Here is a 13390-nt window from a genome sequence, read left to right on the forward strand (position 1 = left end):
ACAAGCTTAGCGCCAGGCGACAGACGTTAGCGCCAGGCGACAGACTTTGTCGTTTGGCGCTAATCAAAAGATAAAACGCGCTTTTGTACGGAATCCTCTTCTTAATATGATTAAGCAGCAAATTCCGTGTTTATCAGATTAAAAACAGGTTTATCATAAAACAGTTATTTTATTCAAAATAAAACTCTTTAAAATATAATTATCAATCCTAATCTCATTAGAATAAAAAAGGAACCTTCTAAATATTCTAGAAGATTAAAATCAATCCTAATAACCTTAGAAATAATAATTAATAGGCCCTCCTCTAGATCGTTGGGCCACATATAAAATTCATTTCGAGCCCAATTTATTATAATCCATAACTTCTTCATTATTCATCGGAATTGGGCTTATAATATATCGTTGGAAAGCTCTTTTCAAGACTATTCTAACTACACTATTATTAGACCCTTATCATGGACCAAACCAAATTAGATTGACTATTTTTCATAAATAGAGTAAGAGAAGTAATATTTTTGAAAACAGAAAGAGAAATAATTTAATAAAAACATCCTCATCACTAGACTTTTCACACTTTCACTTCGTTTAATAATTAAATGACGTGAAAGGTATTCATCATCGGGTTTGGTTTTGGGGAGACACATTTGGGTGTCTACAGAACCCGATATGACCCGACTGGAAATCAACCCGATACCCAGATTAACCCAATATTTGAGACTTGAATCCAAACATGACCAGACTTGGAAATGACCCAACCTGATTATAACCTGCAAATTATTGACTTGAACCAAACCCGACTTGAACCCGAACATGACCTGACTTGTAAATAACCTTACCTGATTGAAACCTGCAACCTGACTTGAACCCGAAAATGACCCAACTTGGAAATGACCTGATGTAGGGAATATTTCAATCATCCCACACTTGAGCCTCACTGTGATCATACTTTAAGTATGGTGGCGTCCAAAGGGAAGGAAGCTAGAGTAAAAGAGTTGCCAACAAGTTTTAGGAACTTGTAAACCATTCACAGGGTGAAGGTTACACCCCTTCACGATCTTAGAGATCACTAACTCCATAGTGGTCCTAAACCATGGCTAGATATTCAGGGATGAAGGTACAAATTCAACCTAAAAGATATTGAACCTTCGTGCCCTAAATTGGCCTCTACTTTGTTCTTCTCATATTCATGTCCGCTTTCTGATTAACATACAATCAATATATTAATCCTAAATCTGTTTAATCTATTTGTTTGATTATTAATGTACAAACAAATCTATTATTGGCGATCACTTGAATCAAAATCATATTAGCCTAAAATCAAATTATTAATTATCTTATTAAGCATGATTTCAAGTACAAATTCCTTTAATTCTGCAAGAGAGGCATAATCAAGCAATAACAATAACGTCAAGCAACATATAAATATTAATACAACAAACATCATCATAACAACGATCTCATCAAAGCATAATAATATCAATATTAGCAAGATCCTAGGCATGATACTAACAAGATTAATAACAAATCCTAGCATGTCACTAAACAATAAAAATCAAAGCTTTAGCCCTAACATGATATAAAAAAATTGAAAGCAATCTAATCATGGTACTAGAAAGCAATAAAAACATCCTAACATGACACTAGGAATTAAAATAATCTAAACATGCTTTCTAAAGATATAACAATGAAATTACTCACTTTGTTGCCTCATATCTCTTTTTATCAAAACAATACACACGTTAGCAACTTCAAGGAAAATATTAAATCAAACAATTAATTTAAATAATTGAAATAGGGATTTGGGACCAAACCCTCAGAAATTATAAACCTTTCAAGTCTAGGGAGAAGGCACCTTCGAGCTTGGCTAGGTGTGTCTAAATCTCACGATGGATGTATGGTGTATTTTGAAAAGGTTTTGAAAAGGTTTAGAAAATCAAGAATGAGAAAGAAAGAATAAGCTTCTGGATTTAAGAGAAAGAGAATAGAAAGATGATTGTTGATTGTTGGTTATTGTTGATGAATTGCAAACAGGGAATAACAACCCTATTTATAGAGAAAAACGACCGAAAACGATAAAACAGAGTTAGAATTCGAATCGGAGAAAAATAGGTTTTGTCGCGATGCGACAAAGCTTGTTGCGGCGCGATAAAAACAGTTTTTTGCAGACTTTGTTTTTATCATAACTTTTGATCTAGAAGTCAAAATAAGTCATATAATATGTCGTTGGAAAAATATTCAAGTCTACTTTCTAACCCAATTAAAATCAGATTCAAATATTTTTATAATAAAAGATATGGTTGAAATAGTGAAAGGGTGTCAGTTTTGGATAGAATTTCATATTTCTTTCATATCTTTTTTGTTATAGCTCGGAATTAATATTATAATATATCATTGGTAATATAATTTCAAGGGCTATCCATCTATAAAATATTTTGATAAAAATTATGAGGCATGAAAATAATATCTGACTGTCTTTGGATGTCTTTCATTTCTAATAAAATTAGGACTTTCAAAAAGAGAAGTTTTATTCAATTTCAAGTTCTTTAATCTTATCTTTTCAAAAAGGATAATTAAGATCTTTTAGAAACTTGTAGAAGCTTCTAATTAATCCTAATTGTTTTAGGAATACAATTAATATTAATAGACCCTCTGCATGATCATTGGGTCACACATCAAACTCGTTTAGACCCATTTTAGTATTTTGACAATAACTTCCTTCTTATAACTCGAAATTGGGCTTATAACATATCGTTAGAAAGGTATTTTCAAACCCCATCCAATTACATAATTATTGGACCCTATTTATGGACTACACTAAATTGGATTGGATATTTTTCATAAATATGATACGAAATGAATGATTTTTGAAAATAGAAATGAATTATTTTTATTAAAACATTTTAGAAAACAGAAGAATTCACGAGACTCTTCAACATTTCACCTTACTTGATATCAATGATGTGAAAATTACTCATAACTGGGTTTGGTTTTTGGGGAGACACAATTAGGTGTCTACAGAAACCCCAACTTTGACTAAGTTTGGAGAAATATAAGTTTCGAAAATGAAATTCAAAGTAGCGATAGGAACAGAGGATGATTCAGAACGTTCTACGATCCTAAATCATTCTTGTAACACCGATACCTGCAAACTAGCGTTAGTTTAACAAATAAAAGAGTTAGAAACACGTATCTTGCACCGTCGAACACACGTCTCTAGAGTAACCAATTTTGTTGCTACATTTTTGTGACGATCTTCCACAAGCTAAGGAACATCCTCGAAGATCGCTGCTTGTAGCTATCTTCAGTTTTGCGGTGACAATCTTCCACAAGCTAGGGAACATCCTCGAAGATTGCTGCTTGTAGCTATGGTCAGTTGTTGTGGCAGTACCTCGCCATAGTAGTGCCTCATCGCTGTAGACAATCTCCTCCTTGCTTCGAGACATCGTCGAAGACTGTTGCTTGTAGCCGTCTCCAAAATCTTGTCTGTGCCTTGACTCGATCATTTGATTGACGACCTTCCGTGTCTTTGGAATTCTATCACGAACCACCACGTCTTGAGCGATCCACTGAACGACAATCTTCCACGCCTTGGGAATTCTTATTGTGAGCCACGACGTCTCGAACGATCCATTGGATGTCAGTTTTTCACGTCTCGGGAAATCCTATCATGAGCTTCTACGTCTTGAGCAACTCACAAGTGAATGACGACAAATTTCCTCGCCTCGGGCAACATGTCATAGACTCCTTCGTCTTGAGTAGTCTTCTGAATGATGATTTTCCACGTCTTGGGAAGTCTAATAGTTTAATAGTTTACACTCCTTGAGAGTCCTATCGTGAGCCCCTACGCCTCGAGTAGCTCACAAGTGAAATTCCACTAAGTACCAATGCCTTGGGATGCAATCGCCTACTTCTACGCCTTGAGAAGTGTGCATCAATCGATAATTTTTCTTCATCTTGGGAAAACTTGTCCGATAATTATGGGTCTCTTCGCCTCGAGAAACCTGTTGTGTGAGTCGTCCATGCCTTAGGACACAATAATTTTTTGTTGAATCAAAGTTATTTTGTTCGACAACCTCCAAATCTTAGGGAACGCCGTCCAAGATTGCTTCGCCTTGAGCCATCTTCTCAAATCGGGTGACAACTTTCACATTCTAGAGAATGTTGTCCAAGATCACTACACGTTGAGCTGTCTTGTCAAATTTTCTCATCTCCACTCCTTGGAAGTGATAGCTTCGCATGTCTTTAAAAACTTGCGTCTTTTGCCTTAGATCTTTACAAAGATCACTTGTCCGTCTGGGACTTAGTGCACCTGCATCTATGTTTTGGACTATGGGACTTTGCTTATGTTTTTTCATAGGGTTGACATAAGGCTTGTGTGTTTGACTCATTGTGTTTGGTTGACTTGAGGTTGACTCAAGGTTTAGTGTATTTGACTCTTTATGTGACTTAATGTGTTTTGACACGTGTGTGTATACTCAACTCGATGTGATATGACATGACTCAAAGTGTACATGACTCGTGAAGGTTGTGAAGATTGTGAAGATTCAAATTCAAATGAAACAGAAAAATAAGATTGTAAAGGTTATTGAATAAAAATGAATAAATTAAAAAGTAGGGGTTAGGATGATTTAAATGAATAGACAAATAAAGATCTAATGAGGGCGTTTGGATGGTTGAAGGTCAAAGAAAAAATGATAATAATGTTTTTATTTTTTTAATGGTGGAATTTTTTTATTGAGCGTGATTTGATAACAATAAGGACAAATTGTCAAGAATTAGTTAATTACCCACAGAATAGGATATTTTGTTAACAACTACTCGCTTAAAAATTTTATCAAAAAAATTACCCCCTAAATTTAAAAAGCTTGAGTGGCACTACCCATTTTGGTTTTTTGCAACAAAATCTGGTTAGTGGGGTCCACTTCTTTATATTTCCTTCCAAAACTTAAGAACGAAATGAAAAATTCGGCAATTAAAAAGCAAAAAAGTGTATTTGTAACCCTAAATTATCAAATTACAATGAAAAACAACAAATTTTCTCAATGTCGCAATATCCTCAATTTCTATTTCAAAATGAACCCTAATTTTATAATCATTAAACTTTAGAATCAGCATTACATATCTTCTAATTCTATCATCAATTACTTTCCCCTTCTTCAATTGACAAAATTTTGAATTTTTGTGTTTTTAGGATGAGCTGTTGCAAAGTGGATGAGGTTGGTTGTTATAGACGAAGGTTGGGCTTAAGTTTTGCAAGGAAAAATAAAAGTGTTTCCCACTAGCCGGATTTTATTGCCCGAAAACCCAAATGGGTTAGTGATAGTCAAACTTTTTAAATTTAGGGGTATTTTTTGATAAAAATTTTAAGCGAGTAGTTGTTGACAAAATGACCTATTAGATGGGTAGTTTCTGACCATTTTTTTCCTAAAAATAAAAAATAAGCTAATGGAAAATTAAGATACATAGATACAATTTTATATATATATATATATATATATATATATATATATATATATATATATATATATATATATATATATATATATATATATATATATATATATATATATATATATATACACATACATATATATATTCTTACACATAGAAAAAAAATATATAACCACAACCTCACAGCCTATATATATATATATATATATATATATATATATATATATATATATATACATATATATATATATATATATATATATATATATATATATATATTCTTACACATAGAAAAAAAATATATAACCACAACCTACTCATTCTTTATAGTTAAGGTTGTAAAATTTTTAAAACAAGACTTTTTTTTTTATTTCTTAATCCTTCTCATAAACATTTCGGGAGCTTACATGTATTAACTGCCTTTGTTGGTGTAGCTTTCTAATTTGACTAGTAACGCCATTTTGACTATTTATATGTATATAAATATATTTAGTCGCCGTTACATAATTAAATGCCTTCCTTCATGATGCAACATGATTTTCCTCCATCTATTTATTGATTTCCTACCATTCTTATATAACATCTTCATACATTTAAATGTGATTAAATATCAATTACATTGGAAAAACAAATTAGCCACTATGTCCTTCTCTACATAATTTTGGGGGTTAATATACTCTACGTCTCTACTCTTTTTATCCATCTACTCGTTGAAATTACAATCAGTTCTCGGAGCCGTGATAATCATGGGCGTGATAACCAATACCATCATTCAATTGATGACGATTCAAGAATCAAGTCTGATCTAGTAGCCACTTTCCAGATAAGTTATTTATTGTTTTGTTTTTAATATGATAGAATTATTATTTTAAAAGTAAATTGAATTTTGCTTCCAGATTGGTTTGTATCCGCTCTCATTGTGAAATCAAATTAAAATGATTCAATCTTTCAAGTAACTAATTAACTATAACCACCATAAAAAATTCTTTAAAATTTAGTATCTTCAAAATATATTTATTAGTCGAAATTAAATTTTTTTCTTAGGCCCATTCATTAATTAATTGTGAAATTTACATACAATTAAAGCTTGAATTTTTTCATCATACACTCTCGAATTTTTAGTTGATCTTATTCGCCCGATACCCTAGGATTTTTGTATATACAGCTATACCTTTGAGTTTTTATAAAAATCTGAAAATACCCTTAATGACTACAGGATGAATAAAATTTGATTAATTACACCTTTAAACCACCCAATCCCTTTCTCCACCCTGAAACAACCTCTCCCTTTCCCCAACCCTAAGATCACCCTAGATCTCCTCTGCCCACCCAATCCCTTTCATTAATCATACTTTCAATGTTTTGCTTAGGAGTCCGCAGACTCCCTCTTTGTTGTGAGTAACTCGTAACGGAGGGAGTATTTGGTTTTGGGGGGTTGGAATTGGATAAGGGGTTAGTTTCAAAGGGTATAGGATGGGATCTAAGGTGGTTTCGTGGCATAATTAATTTTACTAACTTATGGTTCTAACGACCAATAGTCATGAAGAATATTAAGTGCATTTTTGAAAAAACCCAAGTAGGGGTGCCCGTTCAGTTTTCGGTTTGGATTTAAGCCAAATCCAATCTGATACGAAGTATAATTCGGTTTATAATTTTTCAATCCGCTCTGATCCGAATCACTCTCTTAATCCAATCCAATTTAAAATTCGGTAATTTGGATTTGATTCGAAAATCCGCATTAAAATACATAAATTTTTGGCATCTAATAAACTTATACAATGATACAAAAATAAAAAACAATTATAAAAAAAATATTTTGTCCAATCCTTAATATATATTAAGACAAATCTTGAAAATAGTCATGACTAACATAGATTTTTTAACATCAAGTCAAAATTAATTGTTCAAAATAACTAGTATAACTACAAGGCAACACCATTAGTCCATTACAATAATACTTAACAATTTAACACTATGCACAAGTACAACTACAAGGCAGGAGGTTAAGAGAGCAGGCAACAATAATTTTTAACCGCAACTTTGAGCAACAACGACAAAAGTCCATAGTCATACATGTTAAATTTTATAATTTGGTTTTCAGTTTAGTTTGGATCCAATTAGGGTCAATCCGATCCAATCTGAAAATCTAAATTTATAAAAAATCTCAATATGATCCAAATTGATAATTCGGTTTGGATTGGATTGGATTTTGGTTTTAATTATATGGACACCCCTAAAATAGAGGGTATATGGTGAATTTAAAAAAAAGTGCAAGGGTGGTATAGCGAATAAATGGAAAACTTGGGGTTATATGGTGAAAAAAATCGTTTAATAAGTTTTCCTTCATTCCACACATATTGCACCATGTTGACTATTACACTACTAAAATATCTATTATGATTTACTTTAAGTGAAATTATAGCCTTGTGAAATCTTGCTGACTTATCCCGATTTATACTTTCTAGATATCAAATTTTAATAATTTTTACGTAATGAGAATTAAACATATCAAAGGTTAAAGTTACACATTAGGAACCATAAAAATCTCTATGGTTCAATATCTCTTAAAAGTAGGAAGTATAATAATTATACTACACTAACCATTTGAATTTCTTCCTTTAAAAATACATATTAGTAGAATTGTTCATCTTTATCCATTAAAACATATAATCCAATTAAAATATAATCCCTCTTAAAGTAAAAAATCTCATTAACAACATGTAATACAAGACACTTTCAAATATAACGGCCACTTACCCCTTATTTTGTAAACTTTTTAAAAATTGGAAAACCTTATTAAAGCTAACACATATAAATAACTCTAACACGTCTAATATTTTTGTCAACTCTAACTTGGTGAATGCAAAATTCTATATAGTTAATAATCAAATGATGTTCTTACTCTATGTTATTTTAGCTTTTGTTATTTTTAATCTCATAATAATCTAGTAGACTAACACCAATATCTAGAACACGTAAAATATAATCAATTTTTATTTAAATTCTTTGTTTTCCTCATATATAAGAAGTCAAATTTCAAATAAATTTTATAAATTTTTCCTGTATTACTTTGTTTGTTAACTGTGATACATAAAAGGGGACATCATCACTATACCATTATGAAACAAATGGTTAATGAGGCAAATGTAAAATAATTAAAAATATTTTACTATTCAAAATTGTGAAACACCTTGGGCTTATTAGGTGGGAAATATATCATTATTAGACCAATAATAACTATGGAAAGTGGATTCTATGTGGGAAATATATTATTTTTTGTACCTATGAAATCTGCTAAAGTAGATCCATTGAGATTTCTTTCCATAATTGAAATTTTCTTCCCATTTTAATAAATAAATATCAACGGTTAGATCACCATCTTTTTTATAAAAAATCAACGGTCAGATAATCTGTTGTTCTCCTTTAAAAGAGATTTTAGTTCTAGCTTTGTGCCTTTGTTATTTCACAATTAAATTTTAACATACACAATAACAAAAATTAAGAGGGGAATATGGGTCGTCGAAAGATTGAAATGAAGAAAATAGAGAAAAGCTCATCAAGGTTGGTCACTTTTTCAAAGCGTCGATCAGGCGTTTTTAAGAAAGCAAATGAGCTTTCTACCTTGTGTGGAGCAGAGATTGCAATTATCGTCTTTTCTCCCGGAGGAAAACCCTTTTCATTTGGGAAACCAAATATTGAAACTGTGGTCAATCGATTTCAAAATAGAAATCAGAAACGAGGTAGAAGCCATGAAAATGGATCTCGTGCAACGAACAAGAAGACTCAAAAGCGAGTTCAAAAACTCAACCATGAACTCATCAATCTGGATGCTCAAGTTGAGTCTGAAACTAAAAAAAATGAGAAATTTAACCAATGGGGAAACAATTGTTTGTTTGAGGGAAAACAACCAATTGAAAAACTTGACTTAAATCACGTGAAAATATTTCAGAGGCAACTAAATGAATTTTGCACCAATTCAGATAGCCAGGTGATGGAATATGAAGCATCGCAATCCTTATTGCTTTTGGCAAATATGGAGTAATTCAATCCTAGATGATTAGCAAAAAAAAACTTGGTTACTAAAATAAACAATATCTTAGTTCAATAGAAGCCATGAAGACCATGGTCAATAAAGTTATTTAAATGTTTGTTGTTTTTCCTTTGAATAGTAATATTGTAATCTTAATTTTCATGAAATCATAATATATCTGGGTGTTATATTTTAAGCCAAATTATAAGTTTATTATTGATTTTATGTTTCTACTTCCAACAAAAGTATACTTTTCAAATTACATGACTACAATTATTAAATCAATACATAAATACAACTTTTTTTTAATTAATTCCTAACTTTTGAAATTATAATTGATATGTTACATAATAAGCTTTGGTATTAAAATTAACATATATTCATTAAATTGATTTGATAAAAAAAAATTGATACATGGAACATTAAATTAGCTATTGTTCATGCTATTCACAATGTTAATAACATATACATACATGTTTTAAAATTTACTTATATACTATTTTTTTCACAATGTATAGAAGAAATGACACATTACATCATTCATTTGATATTTAGATATTACATAATTTTTACTTGAGTATGTAAAATTATAATGTGTAATGGCATTCATATTAAAATTACACCTAAGTGTTAGGTGTATCATGACAATTGCACATCCTAAGTTAATAATTGGTGAGAAAAAGTTTTTAATAAAACTTTTCAATAATTATTACTAGATGATATGTTTCCTTATTAGTTTGATTTATTGCCAATTTTAAAGATATTTCATAACCTTTTCAATTAGGTAGGGTATTTCAATTTCCATAAAATCTTGATTCATAACTTAGCAGGCTACAATTTTAATTTCCATATCCCAAAATTTAAGGCCCACTATTTTCACCTTAATTATGTTTGTTGAACTGAAATTATTTTAACTAAATTAAAACTATTTGTACAAAATTAAATTGTTTTTGTTTAACTTGAATTACTTTTACTAAACTTAAATGTTTTTACTAAGGAAAAATTGTCCGGAATAACCCCACCACTGGGGCATCTGCTAAAAATAATCTCACCTTTGGATTATTTTTAAATAATCCGACCTTTAATCCCAATTCGTTCAAAATGGTATCAACCCGTCATGTAGCTTGTTATAACAAGTTACAAGACACGTGGCAGCCTGTGATGGGTAAAAATAAAAGGAAAAATTGACAAAAATAATTCCAACTTTGTGTGATTCGCCCAAAGTAATCCCAACTTTGGACTATTTTTTAATAATCCCAACTTTGATGTGAATTTGCTTAAAATAGTCCCAATAGGTCATTTAACTTGTTATAACAAGTTAGATGACACGTGTCGACACCTAGTTAGTAAAAAAATAAAAATTAAAAAAGCTAATTTTTTTAAGGAAAAAATAAAAAATTATTAATAAAAAATAAATATGTCTTAATACAAAAATACCCCACCAGCCCCGACCACGCCTTCCGCCGCCTACTCCGCCTAGACTCCCTACACCCCAATTCCGGCAACGCACATATTTCCTCCCATGCCCCGGCGCCGTGTCGCCCCCCTCTCTCTAAACCACCAACCTTCATCCTCCACAAAACACTCTTAAACCGCATCGCCCACCATTCCACTCCCTCGCTTCCCTCTCACGCGCTGCTCAGCGTCATCTTCATCCATAGCATGGCAGCTTGATTTGTTCTTGGTGGGCTCATCTGACCGCGCCGTTTATTTTTCTGTAGCCGCCTTGTCTACGTTTATGTTTCTTAATCCAAGGAGATCACTAATATTGTTATAACTTGTTCTTGGGCTTTTGTAATGCACACATCTGGTTACGGTGGTGTTGGTAGGGGTGGATGCTGGGTTGGAGTGGTTGTTGTTTGGTGTTGGTGGCTCAAGGGAGGTAAGGTGGTGGAGGTTGCTCCGTTACTGGATTGTTGGTGATGCTGAATGGTTAATTTGCTTTTTAAATTATTATTATTATTATTATTGTTTTTCAAACATATAAGTATTATTATTTAGTTTTAAATTAGTTAATTAAGTTTTTAATTTTTTTTGGGGTTGTTAAATATCGCCCTCGATTATCTAACTAACGCCCGCAAAATAAAATAAAATTACGTATTTAACCTTATAATAACGATTATAAAAATAATTAATTTTACCTCAATTTCACACTTTTACTGTACACAAAACTTTTTACCGTTCTCTCTAGTGGTCAACGGCCACCGAAGTTCATCGAACAACCACCCCAACCACCGTGAAATCAAACAAATTTTTTAAATTTTGCAAAATCAAATTCATTAGATCTTATGAACAACGATGAAATACCAGAAACACAACCTTTGACGCTCGCCGAAGGCTCGTCGAACCGTACGGAATCGGTACTTTGCGATAATTTTTTTAAAAAAATTGAAAACCCAGGAAACGCCTAGGATTTTCGAATGCCCTAGGCTGAAAAGCCTAGTTTTTTCAAAACATCCTAGGATATTCGAAAAAACTAGGCGTTTCAACCTAGGGTATTCGAAAATCCTAGGCGTTTCCTGGGTTTTGAATTTTTTTTTCTTTTTTGTTTGTTTTTGATTTCATGTATAGGTTGATTGTTATTGTATTTTACACTTTTGAAATTATTATTGTTATTAAAATTATATTATAATATAGTTATTAGAATGATTATAGGGTTTAAATTATTATTTATATCATTGAATATGTTAGAGTAGTAAATGGTTAGAAGCTTAGTTGCTTAAACAACACTCACAATCATTCTTTGGTTGTTTATCTTGAGGGACATCGACAAATTAGCGGTCTTAGTATTGCATCTAAGCAGGTAGTGCGTGACATGACTCAGGCCAGTTGTTTATCTTGAGGGACATCGACAAATTAGCGGTCTTAGTATTGCATCTAAGCAGGTAGTGCGTGACATGACTCAGGCACAGGTGCCGCCTCGACATATCATGAGAACTCTTGTAGAAAAGTTTCCCGGAGACAATCCAAACATCAGGCATGTCTACAACTGCAAAAGTAACATAAGAATGGAGCGCTTCAAGGAAAGAGATGTAGTTCACCAGGGGCTTCATTTGGCAAGACAAAGCAAATACCTCACTTGGGTTTTTACTGATACCAACAATGTGTTGCAACATGCTTTCATGGCACACCTGATCATGACAAATTTGCTACGCACATACCCGTACGTGATAGGTATGGACTCCACTTATAAGACGAATCGATACGGCATGCCATTCTTTGAGATTGTTGGGGTTACACTGACTAATCAGATTTTTCTTGTTGCATATGCATTCACGAGGTCAGAGTCCCAAGAAAGTTATCGGTGGGTGCTTTAGTGCTTGAGGTTGTTGATCGGTCATCATAGAGAGCCGTTGGTACTACTGACAGATAGGGAGCTTGGCCTTTGTGCAGCGTTGAAGAGCGTGTTTCCAAACACAAACATGTTGTGTGTGTGGCATATTAATAAAGATGTTGAGGCTAAGGTTACTTCCATGTTTGTAAAAAAAAGAGATTGGTGCCAAGTTCAAAAATGGGAGGTGGAGGCTTGTGATTAATTCTACATCTGAAGAGGCATATAATAGAGAAATTGAAGTGTTGAAAACCAAGTGGAGTCGATGGCTGTAAGTGATTGACTATGTTGTGGACACTTGGCTCATACACAAGGAGAAGTTTGTATTGTTTTGGACAAACCAGGTACTGCACTTCGGCAATTTTAACAACTGCAAGGTTGAGAGCCAACATTCAGCATTGAAGTGTTGGATCGACAGTTCAACAGGTTCTTTAGACACAGTTTGGGCTTAGGTGCACTGCTCGATTGAGAACCAGATCATAGCCATTCGTAACGGGTTGGAGGCATGTAGAACAAGTCATGGTCAGAAGTACAAGCATAAGCCTTTGCATCAGCTGAACGAAAAGGTATCCCACTAT

General features: G+C 32.6%; 1 pseudogene; it reads left to right on the forward strand.

The window, feature by feature from the left end:
- The first annotated feature begins 8962 nt into the window (after positions 1-8962).
- On the forward strand, positions 8963-9493 carry LOC145578027 (agamous-like MADS-box protein AGL29 pseudogene; annotated as a pseudogene).
- Positions 9494-13390: the final 3897 nt, after the last annotated feature.

This window comes from Chenopodium album, chromosome 14 (genome assembly GCF_948465745.1).
Source record: "Chenopodium album chromosome 14, dcCheAlbu1.1, whole genome shotgun sequence".
Taxonomy (NCBI): Eukaryota; Viridiplantae; Streptophyta; class Magnoliopsida; order Caryophyllales; family Amaranthaceae; genus Chenopodium; species Chenopodium album.